Source organism: Corvus moneduloides, chromosome 3, assembly GCF_009650955.1.
Source record: "Corvus moneduloides isolate bCorMon1 chromosome 3, bCorMon1.pri, whole genome shotgun sequence".
Lineage (NCBI taxonomy): Eukaryota > Metazoa > Chordata > Aves > Passeriformes > Corvidae > Corvus > Corvus moneduloides.
In genome coordinates this window covers 5,426,533-5,450,840 of record NC_045478.1, presented here as the reverse complement: position 1 = coordinate 5,450,840, position 24,308 = coordinate 5,426,533, and the positions used below count along the sequence as shown (strand labels likewise).

General features: G+C 35.5%; 2 protein-coding genes across 9 annotated transcripts in view; one reads left to right on the top strand and one right to left on the bottom strand.

Moving 5' to 3' along the window:
• The window catches only part of SUPT3H (SPT3 homolog, SAGA and STAGA complex component), a 259,239-nt gene that overhangs the window by 15,177 nt on the left and 219,754 nt on the right, over positions 1 to 24,308 (top strand). The gene's annotated exons all lie outside the window — the stretch shown is intronic.
• Positions 1 to 24,308, bottom strand: part of RUNX2 (RUNX family transcription factor 2) — a 215,829-nt gene that overhangs the window by 190,783 nt on the left and 738 nt on the right. The window lies entirely within an intron of this gene.

The following is a 24,308-nucleotide window of genomic DNA, read 5'->3' as shown; positions in this document are numbered from 1 at the left end:
TAAGATAACTTCTAAAATACATTCTCTCTCTGATTTCTAGGTATTGTACAAAATCTTTGCCATTCTTGCTAGCTGTTAGGGTCAGCTGGCTACTTGGTTTTTGATAAACATTGAATTTTGTTATTCTAGTCTTCAAAACACAAATGGCTTTTTTATCTCTCTTTGTGACAATGGGTTTTGTTGCTGCTAAGTCCAGTTTGCATTTGTTAAACTGTGTCCTTGATTATTTTGTGGTTTTATTATTTTATTTTTCCAGTACACCTAAATGTGTCAGCTTGACTCATCCTGTGAGGCAGATACAAATATGGGGACTGCCATTTCCCTCCTGCCAGGTTCCTCATGAGGTTTCACCTCATTCCAGGTTCAGTTCTTCCCCAGGAAAAAGAGTTTTTAGAGAGTTGGCTTTCATATGTCTTAGGTTTCATGGAAAGCTGAGCTCATGCAGACCTTGATTCTACTTGAAACAAGTAAATGATTATAGAGACTAGGAAGTTAAGCTGAATAGACAGTTTAGATTATTGTTTTTAATAAAATGGTCCAGAATTTATCTAGCATGGAATGAGTGTGTGCTTGAGCTGAATGTTAATAATTATGTATTATATCACACTGTATGATGAGATATTGTAGTACTTGGACAACCCTGCTGTGACTGTTACCTTAAGGCTTCTTTTGGTTGTGTGTTTATCCATCTTTGCTTTGACGTTGATCAGTAAAATCATCTGACTTCAGATAGTTCGTTTGGAATGATGGTGGAAGAAAACATCAGTAATGACCTGGCTGAGGGAGTTCTTTGGTTAACCAAACTGTAATTTGGGACTGTAAAGAATTTCTCTATTCTGTCCCATACTTGTTTACCATATTTGAACCCAGAATTGTGCTGAGATTGCACTGTTTAAAAATAAATAACTAGTTTAGCCTACTGAGCCGAAACCCTTCCCTGCAAAGATGCAAAGAGCACTTTTCCCCCCTTGGGTAGAGACGATGGAAGGGCAGTGGCAGCAGATGTGGTACGTGGTTATCAGATCATGTGTGGCTGTTCCTGTCTACCTCATTAAATACATGAGGCAAGAGTGGCATGAGATAGAAAACTAGGGGCAGAACTAAGTTTTCCTTTTATAGGTAGGATGGAATACAGGAAGGAAATTCATTAGAGAGAAATTACTACAGCTTATTCTGATGCGGATGTGGTATTTTTAAGCTTTTAAAGGCAGAGTCTCTTTGCACAGCACTTAGCTCAACAGAATTTTGCTGAGGAGGCCTGATAGGGTTTGCAGAACTGGTAATAAAAGATGTAAGAGCTGAAATGGAGTGAGTTTCAGAAAAGCTATTTGAAAATTCATTTTTCAGGCTTCCACATTTCTGTACTGCATTTAAAGTGTAGTTATTTTAGACCTCCCTTTTCCAATACTGCAGTTTCATTTTACCTTTTAGTAGCAGAGTTCACTTGAAGTACAACCTGAACTTGACCTTATTAGTGTCAAACAGTCTGAAATACACTCATTTTATCTCTTGCTTCTTTCTCTTTGTTGTTGCTGAATATCCTGTCCCTACTTATGAAAGAGCAAGAGGTGACGGAGGATCTTAATTAACATATGGAGTAGTACCCACATAGAGCAAAGAAATTGTTGAGTGTCTATACAGACTTATGAAGGAACGTTTCTGTGACTAATTTCAAAATTACATTTGTACTCAGCCTGGAAAAGAAACACGAGAAGGATGTTTTTATGAGGGAAGACTGGAGATATTAATCTGGGTAACAGCTTTTTCTATAAACAAAATTAGCTGAAGTTTAGCATTAGTCTGGGTTATGTGTATCTTGTGTTTCTGCTCTACTAGTACTTTATTTTTCTCTTGTCAGTTCAAAGTTAATGTAAGTTTTGCAGTTCATTTGTGAAATCAGTTTTGCTAAGTATGAGAACAGTTTCTCTAAGGGTACTGTGTGCTCTGTTCTACTCAGTTTGTTCTGAGTTGGATACAGCTTCTCAAGCTTCCTGTGTTTGAAATTTTGTTTTGAATTGAAATATTTTAAGATATATGGTTCCAGGATTTTGAGCTTAGATTCCTGAAACTTTCTGGTTTCAGGTTTTGACAGGTTGCTTTAAGGTATCATCAAGTACCTAAGTAAAAGATTATAAAATTTGGAAATTACTTACCATACTTGAGTGAAGACATATATATTGTAACCAAATACTGATTAAGCCATAAATTAATATGATAATTAAATTCAGCATTTTTTTTTACGTTTTTATTTCTCCGGTGTAATAAATTGCAGTACATTAGTTCTAACAGACTGAACCTGAAAAATCCAGTTTAGCTGTAACTGTGACCAGAACTGGCAGATGCTGCTGAAGTCTTTAAACTGCAGCTTCTTGCATCATTTGCAGTCTGTTTGTTTTAGTCACATTTAATTTGATACTACAGATTGTATGTGTTGGTGTGCAGTATTGTTACAGGACATTATTCATCTGTACAGAAGAGCAGCAAGGTGGACATTATAGCTGTACTTGTGTTTTTCATTCTTCTGAAGTCATTCTGCCCCATGGAATTATTTCTGGTTGGATTAGGTAATTAATTGGAAATGTACAGTTAGAATGTCTGTAGGTGACCAGAGTTAGAAGAAGGAAAGTGGAGGTTGCTCTGTGTCCTGGGTGTCTATATTGGAGCAACTTCCTCGTCTAGGAGCTATTTCTGGCTCATTTAGCTCTTAGCTCTGTGGCATTGGAGGTCACTGCTTGTCTTTTTTTTTTTTTTTAATTATATACATTTTTACTTTTTTCCCCTAAAGCACAAAAGCTGTATAATCCTCCCCAGGTGTTGCTGGGGTGATGCTGAAGTCTGTCCCCATGATACGTGCCCATTTCTTCAGAGGTGCCTGACAGCCCTGAGCAGTTACAGAAATGTGCTTGTTTTTCTCTATCATTGCGAGTTCAACATAGTAATTTAGACTATGACGTTCTCCCTAAATTGGTCTGGAAGGTGATTCGTTTATCCTTGAATCCCACACTGGCTCTGGGACTTAGAATGAACCAGCTAAATAATGGTAGATGGAGTATTTCTCCCCCTGCATAGGTTCTAGTACTTTATGAGTATATAACATCATCGATTTTCTTTCTTTTTTTTAATGTAAATGTATAAATAGCTTTATTGTACTCTTAATTTTCATCAGGTTAATCTACTTACTCTTCTATTTGACTTTGTTACATGTATAATAAATATGTAAAAAAATCTATATAATATACTGTGTATTAAATGTCACTGTCTCTTTATATTATGAAGTTTAATTTTAAATTCCATAGACCAGTATTTGATCTTTTCATGTGTTACTGTATGACCTTTTCTAATGACACATGAAGGCATTGCAGTGACTAGAAGGGAGCCCATCCTCCCCTCGACAGCTCCTAGGGCTGTGAAGTAACTGAATAGTGTTTCTTTTAGCTTGACTCTAGAAATGGTGAATAATAACTTCAGAGTTGTGATAAAACTGGATGGCAGAAATGGCCAAGTGGCGAAGTGGGAAGTGGGTGGAGAAGGGACAAGGAGGAGAATGGTCTAATGGTACGTGCTAATTCATTATATAAAATAATATTGGCTGTTTCTTTAAGATGTTAACAACGATGAGCTGGTTTTAGTTTCAAAACACATTACCAAGGACATGTAGTTTGTGACTAAAGTTCTTTTTGCTTTTGTAGAAAATGCTGAGCAAACAACTTACGTGCTCTCCTGACTTGGTGACTTCTTTTCCTTCAGTTTTCAGACAGAAGGCTCTAAGGACTTTCTGGTGTTAAAAAGAAGCAGCTTCTGACCTAATGTACCCTTCTCTGAACGATAATGTTTCTTTGTTACTTATTTTTAGCTCAGATTGTTTTTCTCCCCTTTCCCCCAACATGATTTGTACAACCTTTAGAAAATTGAGTAGTTGTGGTTTTGAATCATCCTCCGTTTCTAGACTGAATGAGTATTTCTGAAGAAGCACAGGATTGCTTGTGAGTGGGCCTTTTTCTTAGTTAAAAAGGCAACAGCCATGACAGTTTCACCCCCTGGAAAAAAACCAGAAAATCTGTAGACCCTAATAGACTGCACTGTGACCCTGAAAAGGACAGCGTGTTAAGTACTTATTTAATTTTGTACCAATGGTATATTGCTAGCAGATGTCTTTTGTTTTGTTTTTACTATGATTCAGAGCCATTTGGATAAAACATTTTGAGGGAGTATATTTTGGTCCTGAAATAAAGGATGACTATCCATTTAGAAACTGCAGTAATACTTCATTGTGTATCAGTCTATATTTGACTCCTTGTTTGGGTGTAAAGCCTTTAGCATATCAAGTACAAGTCTAAGTATTGTTATCTTGCTGTGCTTTTGGTGAAGCACAGCAAGATAGCATGAACAGCTGATGTGTAAATACTGATTTAAAAAAGCCTTACAGGAATAAATTTGAATTCCACAAAGTATAAATAAATGCGTTTGGCTGTTTTAAGTGTGGGAGAAAACTAATGAATTTGATGGCAAATTATTTTTTTCCTATTAAAGTAGTTAATACTTGTGTGTTATAAAAGATCCCTGTTAATTCTGCAAATAAGGTAGCTCCCTTCTAAACCAATCTTGTAGTTTTTATATTCTGAATTACTCACAGGAAATCAAAAACCTGAGGGGGTCAGCCTGTGCTGCTTTGTGTGCTTATATTCTATGGATTTTCATTTAAATGGGTACATACACACTTGTTTCCAATGCTTGCCAGTATTCCTGCACCAGTTAAATAATAATCCCATAGAATGGAATCATAGAAAAATTAAGGTTGGAAGAGATGTCTGGAGGTCATTTGGTCCAACCTACCAGATTCAGACCTTAGGTCTCATTGCTCCACAACTGTGTGAGAAAAATGTGCTTTTATTTTATAGTCTACCTGGTTTAACTGCTATAGCTACAGTACTAGACTGCTTTTTCCAATATAGCCAAGCTACTGTAATTACTTTGGAAATACTTTTAAATGTAGACTAGACCTTAATATTAAGCAGCGTCTAAAATTACTAAATAAAATTAGTTTTATTTTCTGGAAAGTCCCTTTCACTAGCCAAGTTAAGAGGAGAAAATACGCAGTCTTTATGGAAGGTATGTATCAATGTGGTTTAATATGTGACTCCGTACCTATGACTACTTTTTATGTTAGACTGCAAAGCTCCTGCTATTATGTATTTGAAAATGTAGACATTAGAATGATTCTGCATATTTCTCTGAAAAAAATGATGTAATGTTAAATACATCTTCTCCCCCCCCCACCCCCTTTCTCCTAACAAGCACTCTTACCTGTTTCCCCCTTCCCCTAACAAGCACTCTCTTATCTGTTTCTAATTTTTTGGAGAAACTGCACAAAAGAGATAATTATTATTGTACAGACCTGCTTCTCAGTTATGATAGAATGTTTTGTGTTACTGTTAAAACCAGAGTATGTTTTATATGGCCAGTACAGTGCAAAAGGTTACTATGAAAAAATTTTCTAAAGTAAGGAGTTTGAGCAAATCCGGAGACTTGTTAAAGTATTGGAAAGGATGAAAAAATACCCCTCTATTCCTCTCTTTTTTTAGGAAAATAAGGTATTCATGTTTTCTTTAAAATAAATTTTATCTATTTCTTTCTCTGCATGCGTGTATAGATAGGCTTATATACAAGCATAACATTTTGCTGACTTCCAGTTAATATGAATCTACTTGACTATCTGGGAGAAAACATGGGAATAAATATGTTAGGAGGCAGGAACAGGGTGATCTGTGAAAATACATTTTCTTAACATTCTTCTACTCCTCTACTGTTTAATGAATTCAGTGTTTTGTTCCTCTCTTCGTAACTTCCAATTGAATGTGTATGTGTATAGTTGGCAGATTCATTACAATCAGACCTTTCTCCTACATTTTATCTAATAATTTGGTAAGGCAGTTCAGTCAATAGCAGTGAAGGCAGACAAATAACTTCATCTCTTTATTTAGAGTCTCAGTAATTCCAATTTTGCTTTTGATAGTGAACAGATCAGTTGTGGAAATCAAAATCTGTGTAGGTCTGAAACACTTACTACAAATGATGCCATTAAATTTAGCTGTATGTAAATTTGCTTTAAAAACTGTAGAGGTATAAATGCTGATTGTCATTGAATGGGATGTACTAGGAGAGCTGCAGAAATAGTATTGGTCCTGGACTAGGCCCTTCTAGGTCTGTTTGTCCTGACTGTGGTGGAATTGCAAGGAAATAGCCCTATGCAGTGAATACTGAAAATCTACTCTACTGAACCAGCTTTAATACAAGTTAAACAGGGCTCGATGCATATCTGGTGACTTCAAGAGAAAGGCTCTGTAGAGGTTGGCAAACTTCTCTATTCTCTGTTTCCCTGTTAAATGCCAGTTTTATTCCTTCAAGAATGAAACTCTCTTTTTGGAAAGCAATATATTAAAACAAGCTCTGCCTGTGAGTTTGCACTGGCAGGATCTCCCACTCTGCCTGCCCAGGTACGTTCACATACTGCTGCAGTTGTGTGCCCAATGCTGACTTTAAAGTGACGACTCAGTATCTGTTGTGTCCTGTTATGGTTCAGATGACTGAAAAGATAAGTGATCAAGTTATAGAAGGAGAGATGAAACTCTAGGGGTTCTTTCTAATGAATTATAGAATTATTTTTGAAAAAGCAGTGCAGTGTTTGAATAATCAAGTCAAGTATTTTTCTGGAGCCAGGATTACGATGGCAATATTTATCTTTGAATTCTTAAGACAGATAAAAATCAAAAGCCCAAACCACCAGCTATTTTTCTTTAATGTTTATATTAATCCAGAAAAATAGACCAAAATTTTGAAAATGGCTTATTTAAACACAGATTGATTGAACTGTTTAAGAGGCATTTAATTTCTTTCATAAAAAGACTTCTCTGTGTAGTGACATACAGTTTCAGGGAAAGTTATTAATTGATTTATCATTATGATCCTGTTGAAACAGGGAAGTTGTAACACTTTTTTTGCGATTGCAACACTCAATTGCAAATTAGGGCCCTGGGCAGAAATTCCTGGACACCATTTAGTTTTAAATGGAGCCCTTTGTCTTCTCATCTGTTTTAATAAAGCTTTTTCTAGTCTGATTGAAGTAGGTGATAGTGAAATGTGTTTGATATCTGTAAGGATGTCTGATTTTTCTGTTGGCAACACTGTTTCCTCCATTCACACACAAGTGAAGATAGTTGTCTTAATAAAAATAAAGTAGGAATTAGACTTCTTTTTGTATTATCCTTTGCTACATGTAAGCTTGCCATGTGGCTTTCCACGTGTGCCACATGTTTCTTGTATAAGCATCTACTATTAAAGACAAGTGTTGGTAGCTCTATCACTAACAGTTCACATGCCCTACACTGAAAAGCCAACATCCTCTCCAGCTGATGAGAGCTGTTGCTGCTATTTTGGTAGCCTTTTGTTGCTTTAAATGTGGAGTGATGAAAGCATGAAGAACAGCTGCTGCTACTTTAATCCTATAAGAGAGGTAATATTCATGTGTTTTTATTTGTGGTCAGTGAAAGACTCATTTCTTTCTTGTTGGAGCTGGAAGCAAAGATGTTGGGGATATTTTAGTGCTGATTGTAAGAATATACCTGCCACTTCTGGAGTTGAGAAATTCAAAAAGTAGTCCACCTATTATAGTCAAGGGTGGAAAAAAATTTATTGCAGTGAGTTTTAAACTTCAAAAGGCTTTCAGTGTGTTTGGACTGAAGGAATAAGTGTCAGCACACTTTTAAACCTCTGTAGTTCAGGTTTTGCCTAGTACAGTAGTTAAAATTTATATTACTGAAGTTATTCTGATATGCTTGCTTATAATTCATGCAACAACGTGTGTAAGTGGTCTTTATTTTTTGCCAGATGGAAAGGTCAAACATTTTTTCCTAAGGGTATTCATGGGTTTCATCAATATGTCTCAGTTCTGGTCTCTTGAGACTATTGGTAGAAGGAAATGTGTGATTGTCTTCATACCTTCTTAACCTTAGGACTTGGCATGATCAATCTTGGATTAAGAATTTGAGTCACTTCTTCTACATCTTGGTCAGGACCTCTACCCTAAAGTCACTCACTTGATTTATCATCCAAAGTAAGGTGGCCTAAATTCAAATCTACTTAGGGTTGAAACACTAGAAAGCAGTTTACCTGTAAAGCTGTCAGTTTTCAGTAATCTGAGCTAGTTTGGGAAAATTTATAAAGGATAGTCCTTTACCAAAAATGAAGCACACTTCTTTTAGGAGTTTTAAAATTTATCTGAGCCAGAACACACCACTTTGCAGCAATGACCATTAGTTGAGTCTTGTAGCCATTTTTGCCATCTGACTGTAAAAAAAAAAAAAACCCAGCCGTGAACATAACTTCCTAGTTAGTTAAACTGACAGTTCAGTTGTTATCTGTTACTGAAGCAGGACTGGACCTACCAAGTAATTCAGCTGAGGTTTTGAATTTTCTTTTTCAGTCATGTGTTATGTTAAAAAAACAAACAAAAAAAACCCCTAGTGTATTCTTAGAACTAGGACGTGCAATTTTTAATTTTTATATTTATATTTCCCTATCCTTTTTGCTTGTGGAATCAGTGTTTATGAGCTCTAAAACTTGACTGAAGTTATCTTGCAGACATTTAAATATTACTCTCAATAGGCAAAAAAAATAATAGTGGAACTGATTCCTATTCTTGTTTGACTTGTTTGAAAACTAATGGTTCAACTCAAACTTGGGTCTTTTCCAACCTAAATGATTCCATGACTTTTGTTGCAATTGCAAATTAAAAATGAGTTGTTACCAAATTCAGTAATAAAAACTGGAAGCATTTTATATGTACTTTGCATCGAGAGAACACTGTGTGAGCTGATTATTTGGATTATTTTAGATTTTGAAAAGGATACTAGCATTGACTTTGCTGGGAATGAGATACAAATAACTGTGCATTTACTTAAGCATTTTGTTGCATTAAGGCCTCTTTCTTTATAAATAAAACCTGTCACTGAAACTTAGAGATAACAAGACTCATACTTGTTATTGCCAGATTTTGGGCATGCAGACAGATTCCCTGTAGGTTAACTGGGATGTGAGCTCGTACTGGCTTGTTCACTCTGTCATGCTTGCATTTATACCTGCTTTTTCCCATACTAAATGGAAAGTTGTTCATTCCTTTTTCATTCAAGGATATTATAACCAACTAAAGAATAAATGTCTTCACCTGAGCACATCCTTCAGAGCATCTTGAGTCACTGCAAGGTTTCCATCCTAAATTTTCATGTGGGAAGTTGATTATGTACCAAAGCCCTTACCTTTATCAGTGAGTGTTACTTGTTAGTCACTGAATACAAGAGGTGTAGGACTTGGTGGGAGCTGAAAGAATCCACTTATTCCTGTCTGTGTCACTGGGGCAGGATTCTGTAGTACTGAAACCTTCCTGACAGCCAGCTGTCTCATCTGCTCCAAACTCTCCAGTGAAGGAGATTTTTGGGCAATTTCCACAGAACACTTTGTTTTTGGATAGTTACCCTTTTGTTCCTCTAGAGAAATGATGGCTGTGTAAAATTGACTTTGTGTTGTACAAGACTATAAACAGAGTAGGACCAATGAGTGACTCTGAATATAGTGTAAAAATAGATTGAATGTGGAGGATGTATTTTATCGCTTCCTAATAGTTTAAAAAGAAAAAAGTAAGTATCTCAAGATGCAGAAAGGCTTTAGAAGATACATAGGTAGGGTTCAGATGTAACAGGCACTCAGATAATCCAAGATAGGAGGTCCTATTGTGGCATACATGGCACAGTTGAAATCTGCCATGAGATACTGCACTCCTTTGCTTCTGATTTGTTTTTGTCTTTCACCACAATACTGAGGAAGGAAGAGTTGGTCACCATTCACTTTATGGTGACTTACTCAGTTCCTTCAACCTTTTCATATTGATCATGGTTTCTAAAACTGTTGCTAACATCTTCTCTGCCAAAAATTCTGTGTTTTGGAATTTTCCACCCCCCCCCCCACCTTCTCCCTTGACAGGTGGTGTCCAAAAGAAAATAAAAATTCTTTTTGAGCTCTCATCATTGGGATAGGCAGAAACCATGTACTTATTTCTGTATATGGCAGGCCTGATAGTATCTGTGAGAATGAACTGAACACCTGCCACCAGTTTGATATGTAATTATTCTTAATTAATCAATTTTGGTTGTCTTTTCACCTTGCTACACTGAATGTTCATGGGGTTGACTGTTTCAGCCTGTTCATAGTCTCAGGTCTGGCGGTGGTTTCAGTGAAGAGTGTTGGTGTATGAGGACCAGATGCAGGACAATACTTTGCATACCATGTAAGCTCTGCTTTTAGAAAGCTGGCTGAGAAAGAACACAGTAATCAACTCTTTTTGTTCAGAATCCTGTATGGTGCTGTTGCTACAACCAAGTCAGTTACTGAGGCTTTGAAATGTTTTACATTTTTTGTTGCAGCCCAAACCAGTTTTTTAGTTGAAATACCTTTTTGATCCAACCCAAAATAAGGGAACAGCTATATTTGGTGATGGCACAATTGTTAGCATTGCTTTTCTCAGGTTTAAAATATGCTTACACAAAGAAAATGGAAGCATTTTTCTGACAATATTTGCTAAGCATTTTCCCAGCATGAACCAAAATTACCAAGTCCTGATGTTGTGAGTCATAAGTATAACTTTTTAATATTAATTTTTTTTAGAACAGTCTTCTCAAATGTCCATCAAAATAAATTAACCTTGGAGACAACTTTACTTTGGGCTAAAACAAACAGATACTCAGCAAGGCTGAAGTGATGATGCCATTTATAAACATTCTGCTATTGTGACTGATCTGTGTTGTCTTGTAAAGGTCACACCTATGGATCGGTATTTTGTGGTAGGCACTAAACAAATGTATGACAAAACCATAATCTTCAGAATTCCTGTAAAAGAAGTGAGGGATTCAGGGTTTGTTCTTAAGATGTTTAGAATTTTCAGGTGGCTCTGGCTTCCATGTGGGACCAGGACCTTTAAAAGGCACACCAGATAGCCATTGCCATGTGAAAATCAGACAGTTGCAAAATCTTCAGTAAGGTGCTCATATTCTTTTTGATGATTTTTGAAAGTAGAAGAATCAGATTTATGATCATAATACCTTCAAATGAGTTTGGAATCAGTTTCTTGTGGGAGCTATGTCCTGTTCTATCAGAAAATAGATGTGGGACAGTAGACAAGTGTGACGATGCTGAGAAGTACCCTTAAAAGAGAAGACCAATGTCCAAGAACTGGCATTTGAAAACGGGGCCATACCTATGCTTATTTTCAAGACATGAGACTGAAAAGATCAGAAGTATGAGATGGATGACAGAATGCTAAAAGGCAAGTTTGCCAGAGTCAAAATACTTGGCTATGAAATGGCATTCTCCTACTACTTTTACCATTAGTAAATGTGTGAGAATCTTTAAACCAAAAAAATTTACAGGGAAATGTGAAAGAATTATTAGAATTGCCATGGAAACAAGCTGTATTACATGAATTACACATTGCCAAAACGTGTGCATTACCTGATCCTTAGTGCTTCTACCACTCTGAGCCTCTGTGCATGTTACCAAGGACAAGTAGTTTCTGGTGCTCCTCTCTTTGATGTGTAATCCCAGTCTAAACTAGATTTTCCTATGTGTACAGTTTTCCTGCTAGAGTCCCTTATAAAACAGCCTTGCAAAAATATGTTCCCAGAGCCTGCTGTCTCCTGACTTTGTTTTCCCTTATTCCAAACACTGAAATCAAGTTAGAGGTTCCTGAAGTATCACAGTTGCTTCTCTAATAGCATGCAGGCTTGAGTACTCAAGTATACTGGTTTTTACAGACATGTATGGATACATGCTTGTGTATATATAAATCTGTAATGAAGTGAAAATCTGGAGGCAGTTTTTCTGTGTAGACAGAGTTAGTCAGAGAGCTGCCACAGAGGGCAGAGCTCCTGAAGGTGAATGTGCACAAGTTCTGTTCCATCAGAGCAGAGCGAAAGGTTCCCTATGTGACTTCTTGGAAAAGCTGTGGATCTCCCCTGTTAGGACATTTGTTAGCAGTCAGGAAAGGAAAGAGTTTACAGGTTGAGAGCATGAAGTTAGTTTTCCACCATCTGACCTTTCTCACATACTAGCACAGAGCAGCTTTTCTGCAGCATCAAAAGATGTTATTGTTTGTCAGAATAACTCTGCTAATAAACCCTCTTGTACAAACGTATCTATTATGTTATAAAAAGAAGTGTTCTACTATAAGCAGTTGTATTGGTGTAACTGCATTTAAACTATGATGTGGTGCCTTCTTCCATCATCACTATCTGTAAAAATATGCATTTCTAACACATTCCACTGCTTTCCAGCATTACCTGTCTCCTTCCTTAAGGTGCACCGTACCAGCAAGTGACAAAAGTTCTGTAACGTGCCAGTGGAAGAGGGATACAGCTCTGGCCACCAGGCTGTTAGTTACAAAGATTTTGTCATGTGTATCATCCAAAGTTTTTTGGTTTTTTTTTTATTCTAGAATCTGTAAGTTTTTGTGTTTTCCTCTTGTTCCAAGAACTGTTACTCTACATGTAATAGAACTGAAATCAAGTAAGTATGATCTGACATGCATCAATGAACTTTCTGGGATCTGGTCGGGAGTTATTATTTATTCATGGATGTTGTCTCTGGTCTGTGTGTGGTAACTGGCTGAATGCTCTCAGGCTATGGTAGTACAGAACAGACTGGGTCTGCATGAATGCAGGCACTTACCTGGTCACATTCATCATGTGCACTATGAATGAAGGTAGAACTATGCTGCAGTTGGAGAAATCACTGTGCACCTCACAGTAAAGGCTTGATTTCATCTGGTTAAGGAAGTGTAAGGCTCATGCCAGGGGATATTTTATGTGTGGATGTTGTGCATTTTGGATATGGATTCATCTTTAGAATATTTCTTAGAAAAAGTGGATGAAGAAACAAACAGTGATGTAGAGCTTTGTAATCAAATTAGTGATGTAATAATCAAAAGCCAAACTCTTTTTGAAAAAAGATCAAACCAATCTGAGAATTTGCAGATACATGTTTTTTCCATATGCCATACATTAATTACAGTTCACAGCTTTGTACTAACTTGTCCACCTTATGTGTGTAGATAGGCACTTATCTCCCTAAGGAATTGTTCTTTCTTTCTTTGTAGGATTGATTCATATTTCTTTGTGGATGAGAAGAATATCAGTGATGTCTAGACATTGTTGGTTCCAGAAAAAATGTAGAACTAAATTTTCCTAAACTTGGTGATTTGTGTTACAGCATATTGCCTGCTGAAACTGTGCCTGGCTGGGGTTCTTGTTGTTGTGAAGAATAACATACTAGAATTTCATGCTAGGAGCTATTTCTGTTTGTTTCTGCTTGAGTTTTGTTTTTGTTGTTTTTTCTTTTTTTTGACCAAACACCTCTCACATAATTTTCTTTATAAGAAGTGTAACTAATGTGTTTTGTAACATAAATGTATTTGCTGTTGTTTGACTGACTCCTCAGTCACTGTATCCACTTCTGCTTTACACTAAAGTTTACCATAATGAGCAGCTCGGAACAGTTTACTTTCTGAAAAACAAGTGACTCCTGGTAATGCTCAAGTGTGGTTTGTAACATTCCAAAACCAGCAAATACTAAAATACACTATTTTTTCCAACCTGAGCTTCAAAATAATAGAATATGGATCTGGCATCGAGAAATACTGGTTTGAAATGTGTATGAAGTAGATTTCTGATGAAGAGGGAATTTGAGAAATACTTCTTTAAGAATTCTGGTGAGATATACAAACCACCTTCTGTAAGCTCTCTGAACATAACTAACATGCTGCTCAGTTTATTCAAAAAGGACTGTAAATTCTGGAAGTTTTAACTTGATATGTTTGCAGGTAACATGATTGATGTGTAACTCTAGAATGAAAGGAGTATTTAGAGTCTTGGCTATCAGTTCACTAGTTCTTATTCCTTAAACAAAGACAGGTCAGATATTAGTCTTGTCCTCTGTAAGTGTTAGTTTCTGGCTTCATCCTATGAATACAGACATATGTAAACTCAGAAAATACTCTAACACTTCAATGTCTATCGATTACTAGATTGGGAAAGGCAGAATAGTGGAGGGGGGCTAGCCTATCTGTCACAAGATTTTTTTTTCATAACTTCTCAGAGGTATATCATATTATAAATGCATTAGAAATGTTTTACTCTGAGGATATGTAGCATTCCTATAAAGGTTAAATCAATAAAAATGATTTGGCCACATTCCTAAGCATGGCTAGAACAGGTAGCCCGTTGTTTAAGGTACCCTTGAATTTCTGGATCAGATTATTATGGTGCAGCAAAAAGGCTTACTAAAGGCTTCTTACTGTCTGCAGACGTTCTGTGTTTCTATGTGAAGATATCGTCAGCCTAAAAAAACCTTCAGATTTTCTTTGCTACTGAAAAAAAGAGCATTTTTATGTGTAGAGGTCTTAAATATTGTGCTGTGTATGCTGTAAGTTTTAAAGGAAGTTTTGCAACAAGAAGGGGTGAAGACACATCAGTAATTGGTTACAACCAGGTATGTAAAGAAGAGAAAGAGACATCTTTTAAATCAGTGTTGGGACTAGTAAAATTGCTGCCCATTTAAGTATCTTTATTAGTTTGTTTAGATTATTCTTCTTTTATGCATATCTGCTCAAGGGGAATAGCCATTATATGATGTATATTTACTATATCTAGCCAGTTCAGTGAGCAAGTAAGATTATGAAATGTAATGGTAGAAGTCTTCAAACAACTGTTAGTTCAAATTTGTCTAACTTTATACAAAACTGATAAAAATTTAGTAGCTATTAAATAGTGTTTTTTCCATATATCTGGTTGATTTAGTGGACAGAGCTGAAGTCTGACAGTAGACTGTTTTTATAGATTTAGTGCATTTTAAAATCTTTCAGGCACGTTGAAGAGCTACTGTATATTATTGTTACAAGGCAGATTTGTGTCTTACGGTGAGTGCATGTGCTATGCATCTGCACTCCTGACATTTTTATATAGGTTTTATGGAGCACAAGCTTACTGTAAGAACATGTCACTAAGATTAGAGTTCAGATTCTCTGGGTATTTTATTTCAGTCAGTCTCACTGTGCCCTTTAAGAATGCTGGAACTAAAAATCAGTGCCTTTTTATCTTTGTTTTTTCCTTTTTAATTTTTTTTTTTTTGTTTGAGACAGATTATATTATTTTTGAATTATATCATAAAATGTGAAATCATGAAGAGTAATTCTGATGATAAAGCACAAAGCCCACACTACTGATAACTGGGACTTTATGTCTCAAGATGTTTTTCAGTTGTGAAAATTTGATCAGTGAATTAACCGCACATCCGGCTACACACGTCTTTGATCGGAATTGGAACATTCCAGCTCGTGTGTATGTCTATGTGAGCTGCTCCCTCGAGTAGGGTTTACACATGTGCATTACACATGTGCCTTGAAATTAGTTGCTAAATTAATATTATAATTCAAAGTAATAAAATTATACTCTTTCAAGCCTTTTTGTACCTAATGAGTATTATTATAATTTATCTTTTCATCTGGGCAAGCTCAAGTCTTCATTTATTTTAAGATGGATTAATACACAGGTAGCTCAGCTGTAATTAAGATTTTGCTTTTGCTTTTAAAGGTAGTATTAAAATTTTACTTTAATGAACATAGAACCCCAAATTATTACAAGGTCGTGACTGAGTTAATTGCCATCCAGAATAACAGAGAATGATTTTAGCTCCTTTTCCTGAAACACTCTAAAATGAAAAGTTGTTCTAATATTTGCATATGCAATATACAGTGGTGCACTAGAATGAAACTGCTCTTGCTCCAGTATGAAAATGATTTGCACTGTGGAAGATAACTTTCTTCCCATTTGATGCTAAATTTATTATTTTTTTTTTTGTTACTTAGATGTTATTTTTTTTATCCACAGATGACTGCACTTTTTCTGAATGTTGGTTTCTTTAATAAAATATCAGTATAAAGAGTGTAACTTCTGAATTTGTTTTAGTGTTTCTGTTTATGCCGTTTAATCTGAAAAGGGGAAATGAAAATATACTGAATAGGAAGAAAAATATAGCACTTAGTTTTTGAATGTACAGAGTTGGATATAAGAGGGGTGGGAAGGAAGCAAAGTGAATGCCCTTTATGCAGAAAATCCTTTTGGGGAAAAGAGAACATTTTTACTGGTGTACACTAAGGTACGGCGCCTAAGTAAATAGTTGCTGCTTTCTGGTCCTGTCAGTTTTGAATAAACCATTCATTGTTATGGCTTGGTTATTCCACAAATACCCAAACGCCACGGAGTTAAACTTTGATACCACTGATTGGAAAAATGCAGATGATGAACTCTTTTAGTGTGAATTTATACGGATGGTCTTACTTAGAGGAAATAAGTTTTGCAGATTGTGTTAGGAAGTAAATATACTGCGGGCTGTAAGTACTCTGTCACAAAGCTGCTCCTGTGCTCGGGTATTGTACAATGGCTGGTAGAATTAATTCATCAAACTCTTGTTAATACAGAGTCACTAAGCTAGACCAGATGTGTCCCTTCAGTGTTACAGAGCAAATGTGACACTTCTTTTTTTCCTAAAAGCTTTCTATTTAAAGGTGAAGGATTCACAGTTGAATAGATGATGCATTTGAGTGCAAGTTACTCCTGGAATTTGTACAGAAAATGCTGCAAGGACATAAATATCATGGCAGTTCAGTATTATGGCTCACTTGAAAGGCTTTTGGAGACATATTAAATTAAAATAACAAATTCTGACACGGTCCTCAGAATTTTTAATTTCTTTTTTTTTAAGTCATATCTTAAAATGCCTTTTAGTTTCCATTGAATCCTGTTTAATTAATGTAAAATTATTCTTGCTGATTCTACATGAAGGTTTGTGCTCATAGTAAATTATTGATGTATTATAGTGTTAATACAAAAATACAGTTGTGGAGTATTATCAGCTCTCAGGAGAACAGCTCTGCATTTGTATCAGGGATCTGTCCATGCCAATGTGGTGTGCCTTTTTTTGTGAGCCCCTTCAGTGGAAATATATTGCACTGTGTCAAAAACACCAGCTGACCTACAAATAAGACTACTTTGCCTAAATGTGTATTTTCACTTTGAAAGTTGAAGTGAGTTAAGAGTGGCCAGTCGGATGCCCACAAAAGCAGTTTCTTTTGTAATGGGTCTATGGGAAGAAGCAAGAAGGTATGAAGGGACTGACTCGAGACCTCTCTCTCATAAATTTTACCAAGTATTCTAAAACCAGTACTTCTGGCATCAGTTGTTTCACTAACAAGCAAGCACTAACATTTACAGTATATGTAGAACACTGTGATAGCATTAATAAACACAAGTTTTAAAAAATATTAAGACAGGACCCTGGCAAGTTCCTCCACCGCCTATTAGCAAGATGCATGAAGAGTGGCAAATGTTTTTTGGGTACTGCTGACAAATCTGAATGCAATATCACATAGTCCTTTACAGCTTCAGTGCTAGGGTGGAATATATTGTACCGATAGAGAAGTCTTCTAAATTTATACTATTGCTAGTTTGACTTTTTTAACATGAATTACACAATTTTAGAAGTATGAGTTAGCAGGAATTAGAGGCTTGAACTGTATACATGTATGTATTTGTGCATACACAGCTCATTAACATTTCTTAAAAGAAAGAATACCCTGTTCTAGTACCACACATGGATACATTAAAATATTGTGTGTTTTTAACGCTGTCTTTTCTGATTTGTATTTATATGAATTACAGGACTTTTGAGGGATTAACACTATCTGGTAGTCAATGCACTTAGGTGTAATTATTTATCTATATTGTTTTTCCTTAATGAAAAAATAAGCAACCCTTTCTTTTGCTTGTGTGTATAGGGTCATATATATTAAATGTATCTGACAGAGAAATTCAGTTCAGTAATTACTAATGACTTGTAATATCCCCCTGCTCCGATTTGTTACAGCAGAGCCACTGCAGGCAGCATATGGTGCTTGATGTATGTGTGTGTATGTGCATATAGATGCAAATGCATCTTATTAGTGTTAATTTTCATTGTGATCAAGGCCAGGTTCTTTTCCTCTGAACAGTATTATATTATGTAACTGGCAGTGGCTCTGTCTGTTTCAGTAAACCACAGAGTAGATTTAGATCTAAGATATCTGACCATGAGGGATAAGTAAACAATGGTTTGGCACACTTACGGTTCAAATAAATTCTGGGGAAAATAAATGTATGTAAGGTCATCAGCTTTTATCTTTCCTTAATCAAGAAAATGAATGATAATAAATTTTAAGTCATTATGAAATGCTAGCAATTCTGATTAAATATAATATGTGAAATAGGCTGTCTATCAGAAATACAGTAATCATATTTGAATGAATTCCTGCCAAAAATTTTTGCCATGGGGTTTTTAGCTATAACACATTAAAACTATTGTTAATTCCAAGCTGCCTGACCTTAATGAATATGGCATTTTTAAGAGACAAACAGCCGAAGAAACTGTTTCTACCCTTTGTTGTAAAAATAAAGGCAGTTTTATTAGAGATGAAAAAATATTAAGGGAAATGATTATGAATACAGTGGATATTATACAAAAATACTTTTTAAAGCACCCTGTGTACATAAAGGAGAATGTAGCTTTTTTCCTTTAATTTTTTGCTATCCTAAAATTAATTTTTATAAATAAAACATTTAATAAGGAGTAGGTTGTGCAAAGTAATTTAATTGCTCTGATTAAAATGACTTCAGCAGTTCAAGGGAGTCAGGAGAAAACCTACGGAGTTTAGTTTTCCCTCCTGGGGCAAGTTCCTACATGAAATAGGAAACTTAAAACTACACGAAGAAGGCTAGAACAGTACACAGTATGGTAACAAGCAGAATAAAAAATATATACAGGAAACAGATGCATGAATTATGGAAATTTTTTTTATTGGAAGTGTTAAACTGTTTTACGATACAGTAACCTGAATTTATTTTGTCTTTGTGCTCATCTTTAAAATATTCTCTTTAGGGTGTGCTTTTCAGTATGTTAAGTGGCAGGTCTTATATTTATTTGTAGAAGAGAGCATGTTTATGTAAGGAAACGTGCTCTTAGATTTAGGCTTTATTAACTTAAAAACAAAAACACCTGAGAGCAGAAGATAGACCTCCTTAGCCTGTTTCCCAGAAGACTTTAGAAGGCAGTTTGGAATGAAGATATCTAATAGAAATGAAAGCTATTGTATGTAATGTGAGCACAAATTAACTTTGTTGATAAGAGTAGATACTTGTGGGGGTTCTGTGGTGGAGGAGGTGGATGTTTTTCTGCATTTTGTGGGTGACTTTTGTCTCCAGATGAAAATCTGTGGTTAATTCCTAAGTCTGGCAAAATTTCGAAGGAAAATATCATTGAAATGGCACACAGTCTATTAATTTAGTTCTGAGTATGCTTATCAGAATAAATGTTGCATTTATTGCATTTAGGCAAATTCATTTTTTATCTTGAAAATAACAGTTTTATGTTGTTGCAGTTTCTTAACTGCTTGTATGAAACTTGGATTCTCTCAGTGCTGAAGTTAAGACCCTAAAATGCTTCAGGTTTTACCATCTTAAACTCACTATTTATCTTGAGGCTGCCTTAATTAAAATATTATATACTCTAGGGCATATTAAATACGGCAATTTATTGTAATTCTTATTAATGGAGTGTATTTAATGAGTTTTCAGAACCAACTCTTTCACCTACAACACACAATATTGACTTTTATTGGATACATAGAGGGAAACATGTAGATGGTCTGATTTTCAGGAGGTGCCCAGCACTGACAGCTGCCCTTGGCTCCTGTTGTATCCAAGCAGGAGGAACGCTGGTGCTCAGCACCTTTGAAGCTTGGCAAGCACGGGATAATTCCTCCTTTCCCTTTCTCCTTTAATTTCCACAGGAGTGTGCTGGACTCAAGCATAAAATAATGCCAGATTCTGGTTGTATCTTCAGCTTTTTGCATTAAGTTAGAGTTTTAGAGAGTGTTTCTTAGTTGTTATCCATGTTGTTCTTTGATGGTGTCTGCCACAAGGTGTGACAGTCTGTAAACACATTTATAATCTGTCTATCTTGTCTCTAACTGCCTAGTTAGCATCTCTTGCCAGAATTATTAGCTTCTTTATTTTTCCCTTTTTACTTAAATGGATGCAGTATTAGATGCTTGTTATTTACTTAAGGCTGCTGTTTCTTGTTATTCATAAAAAGGTACAACTCTCTTTTGAAAACAGTCGGGAAAATAAAGGTATAAGGTGCAATTTTAAGATTAATATTAGTCTGACTGTGACCAAGAAATCACACAGCTTGAGAGGAATTTCAGTATTATTGTTATACTCTTAATGTGGGGTGGCAGAGCCTTTAAATATTTCTGGTAGAGTAGTTAATACAGGATGGAAGTTTGATATTTGTACAGTTTGTAAAGGAATTTGAGGTGTTACCCTATTTTGACTTCAGTTTTCAAGTATGCACTGGTGCATCATTAATCATAGGAAATGCAAAAATAAATAATATAGTCCCTTTGGATTTTTCATGTGAATACTTACCTTTTCCTTTTTTTGTATATACAGTTGAGGTATTTAGGTAACCCCTAACCTTTTGCTTCAACAAGGAGGTACAGTATAAAAATATTACCACAGTCTTCATATGAGCAGTTCTCTCTAAGAAAACCTCTAGATGAATATTTATTGAAAAAAAGTGAAGTTGCAATACAGAATGACTTAGCTTGGCCTGAACATTATATTTTAGACCACCAGTGAATAAAATTAAAAGCACATGGATTTTGAATAACTAGAAAAGGTTGTAATTGATTAGCACTGCATGAAAGTATTGAAGTGGAGTGAGTTTTGATTTGTGAATGGTCCTATTCAATAGAGATAATCCTGTACGTTTGATAAAATCTTGTGCCTCAGTGCCCCTAATGATACAGGATTTTTTTTTCTCTCCCAGTTTATTTAAACATCAGATACTCTGATATTCTCCTAACAAACTGGAACATTTTGATATTACTGAATTTTACATTGGTGTAGTTGATTTAAACAATGTTGGCTATTAATAGTTCATTTGAGACAGCTAATTAAGCAGTCAGTGCATTTTGCTGCCTACAAACCCTGTAAGTGGTGAAGTGCAATCCTGCAGGGTTTGGAGCTTTCAGATACCAACAACCTCCCTGTGAAGCTGTAGCTTTCTTAATGCACATTGAGAATACTCATTCCTGAACAGTTTTCAGTACTATTTTTTTTAATCCTGGTATTTTAAACTTATTTTATGCAAAGAGTAGTGATTCCTGAGATTTTGTTTAGCATTCACAATAGTATGAATATGGTAAACAGAGCTAGAACATACAGAAAACTTTTGCTTTCTATACACAGATAATGTAAAAGGATTTGTTTCTCTTTATCAGTACCCTAATTAAAATAAAAAAAAAACCCTTAAGATTCCCTACTAAATAGTAAAGCAGTTGAGAATTGAAATTTACAAAAGGTATAAGATTTTTTGATGAAGAAGATATTGAGGAGTATTTTAAAATAAGCGGAGTAATGTTTTTTGTTGTTAACTTGAAGACTTTAGATTTACTATATCTTTATTGGGATCAACTTCCAGAAATCACATGTGAAATGATTGAATTATCAGCTAAACTGAGATCCTATTTCCTTTTTTCAGTGAAATCCTCCTATAAAGATGCATAGAATATAGTTGAAAATACCTTTATCTATTTTAAAATTGTAATTGTTGTTGGAGGCATTTCAGAAGGATTTCAGTCTCTGAAATACTTTGAGTAAACAATGTTTCCCAAATTTTATAATAAATATGCTGTTTGGTTTGGGGGTTTTTTTGCGTAGTGTTTATTTTGAGCCTTTTTTTTTTCCTTCAAACGCTATGGATGTGAATATGATAGCCTTTGCTGGTTGAAATGAATCCGCTTCGATTTAAAAGCTTGAGAAGGTTTACACAGGCTTGATGCAGTCAAAACCTGTGTATAACTGGCACAAGGTAGTTATAATAATAATTCTATTATATATTATATATATTATAATAATAATCAGGATGTGAAACTCAGAACGTAGTTGATTGAAGTGTACTAAATTGGAAAGGAATATGTATGTTTGCATGAACTAGGAAAGGATCCTTCCTCTTTGCTACTCTTGTTTTTCCCTTTCATGTGAAGTTGAAAACACACAGACAAAAATGAGTGGAATAAAAACTTTCAGGAATATGGTTAATAGCACAGATTAGCGACCATGCGAGTTAATCATAGCGCTGTTTTCCTGCCCTGTTATGACTTGTCATTATACTTCATCAGTTCAGTCTTGAAGAGAAACAATTAAATTCAACAGTCCTGAAAGGAATAAGGTAGAGATGGGAAGAGAAGGACAGTACAGAAAGGAAGAACAGATCGTGCATTCTGAGGTGCTGCTGCATCACTGAATGGCAAATTCATGACAATAACTTGGGTGTTTTGGCTTTTTTAAAAAATAAATTCTGCCCTCTTTTTATAAAAATGGGTTTTCCAAAATTTGGTTTTAACTCAGGATACACTGCTAACACATTGACAGAGCTGATGAGATTTTGTAGTCCCTTGCATCTATTGTTTGTGTCCAAAGTGAAATTCAGGTATCCAACCTTATTTAGTGAAGTTCAGGAAAAGTATTAAGCACAGTATCACAGTACTTCCCACTGGCTTTAGGAATTATCAGAAGTAGGTGAATTAAGCAGTCAGACTCGGTGTTTTGATAATTTTAGCCAACTAAATTTCTTCTAATCTCTTTTGGAAGTAAAAGCAAAAGAAAGTCCCTATACATGTAAACTGTATTTCCTGTTGTAAACACTGGGATAATGTGGTCTGGCTATGCTTCTGCTGTGCTTTGCTCAGACACCAGCTTGGGTAGAAAAGCGGCTTTGCCGGGTCTGTGTTTGCATTTCAGCTCAGTGTTCGGGGTATTACAGCTGCATGACCAGCCACAGGTCATGTTATCTCTTCCGGTATCTATAGGTCATATATTAAATTGGTCACCCTCCTGCAAGAAGCAGTTTCTTAATTTCTGTTTCTGTACCCAGTCTCAGAGCTTATTCATGTGCTTAACTGGGAGCCAGTCAAAGCATGTGAAGTAGGAGGGGTAAAAGGCACCCCAGTCATCAGTTCACTACAATAATGGGATGTATGCACTGGAAATGGTTCTAGCATTGTTGTTTTTCATAGAAGGGGGGGCAAGGGAGGAAAAGAAGTAGGTTTAGCCATGGTCCCACCATAATTTCAACATGATGGACACCATTAAGAAAATCTTGTAAGTTTTCACAATTTTTTTTTCCTAGAGCTTTCAGAATTTTCAGTTTGTCTGCCTGATCTGCCTCAGTAAAAGATGCTTTGAAAAAATTTTGTGACTGTACTTCTTGCGACTCATCAAGTGTAACTAGAATAAAGCATTTTCCAATACACTTTAAAATACAGCTTCATTTTACTTGCAGATAAAGCACTTCAGGTTATATTTGATTCTGTTTAGTATTTGGGAGTGAGGTGCTTTCTACTGATTTTAAGTCTGTATCTGAGAGGATGAAGCTTTTCAAAGTAAGCAAAGGTAGAGGTGCAATTTTATAGTGTATTTATGATTTTTATGAACATTTATAGGTACAGTGCAGATAAGTAATTACCTCAGTATATACATATATGATTTCTTAAAGGAATCTATGTTTACAGTTCAGAATATTGAAGTAAATATTTGGCAGTGCTCTTCTACAGAGTTTTTTGCATCCCACTTTCAATTAAACTTAAAATTCAGCAGCATGTTAGATCATGTATTTTTTATTTCATAGCTTAATATTTTAATGCATGAATGTTTTGCCTTGTTTGTAGTAAGTGTAATGAGAAGAATTTGCTTTTACAATTGAATATATTATCAAACAAGCTTTGCTGTGAAATGAGGGCAACTGAGGACTAGAAAACTGCAGATTTACACTGGTAACTTCATCTGAGATACATACTTAAAAATAAGATGCCTGGAACAATGATAGGGCAGTTTTGGGTAGGACAGGCTGCAATATGCTACGAACTACTCATTTTCATCAGGTTTAGAGAGCAAGCAGTCTGAACTCCTGTCTTTTACAGTATCTTTCATTAACCAGCCATGGTGGATACATCTAAAAGTGTTACCGGAGTTCTTAATGAGATTTTCTGTGCTGCTGCTGATTAACTCACTGATTACTTTATCTTTTGCCCTAAGATAATATTAAACATTTTC